Below are 1,048 nucleotides of genomic sequence, written 5' to 3'. Positions count from 1 at the left end.
CTGATGTACCTGTAACTGAAACAGAAGAAGAAGTCGATGAAGAGATAGAGATGGAGAATCCTATCAATCCAGTTCACTGTGAAGAGGGTGGAACTTCTGAAGTGCAAGAGGTGTTGGCTGAAAAAGATGCTACTATCTTACCTCAATCAGATATTCAACCTGCTGTCAATTCCAATATTGAACCTTCACCTGAACCAATTCAAATAAACTCCCCAAGTTCTTACATTGATCAAAATTCAGATCAAACTTCTTATACTCCCTTACCTCATAGCAYRWARTGGACCCGAAATCATCCAATACATCAAGTAATTGGTGATCCATCAGCACCAATTCGTATACGGTCCGCAACTGCTAATGAATGTTTATATTCCACATTCTTGAGTAAAATTGAGCCGACTAAGGTTTCTGAAGCCTTAGCGGATCCGGATTGGATAATTGCAATGCAAGAAGAGCTGAACCAGTTCGAAGCACTTAAAGTTTGGAGATTGGTACCTTGTCCAATTAATAAGATGATTATCGGTACTAAATGGGTATTCAAGAATAAAAAGGATGAAGATGGTGTTGTGGTAAGAAATAAGGCTCGGCTCGGCTCGTCGCTAAAGGATATAATCAACAAGAAGGAGTTGACTATGATGAAACGTTTGCCCCGGTTGCTAGGATTGAAGCAATAAGAATGTTTTTGGCGTACGCGGCACACAAAAGCTTCACAGTGTACCAGATGGACGTCAAGACAGCATTCTTATATGGCTTTCTCAAAGAGGAAGTATATGTCTCTCAACCGGAGGGTTTCGTTGATCAGTCAAAGCCAGATCATGTATACATCCTTGATCGAGCACTTTACAGTCTTAAACAAGCCCCGAGAGCCTGGTATGATATATTGTCAACATTTCTGGTAAAATCGGGCTTCTCGAAAGGTAACATCGACACCACTCTTTTTRTTAAAAAGGAAAAGTCTGATATTATCCTGATACAGATTTATGTAGATGACATAATATTTGGATCTACAAATCCCAAATACTGTAAAAACTTTTCTGCCCTTATGGTTTCA

This window comes from Cynara cardunculus, unplaced genomic scaffold (assembly GCF_001531365.2).
Source record: "Cynara cardunculus var. scolymus isolate 2C unplaced genomic scaffold, CcrdV1 Un_Scaffold_6009, whole genome shotgun sequence".
Lineage (NCBI taxonomy): Eukaryota > Viridiplantae > Streptophyta > Magnoliopsida > Asterales > Asteraceae > Cynara > Cynara cardunculus.
The sequence above is the reverse complement of the archived record's forward strand: the minus strand, read 5'-3'. Positions refer to the sequence as shown.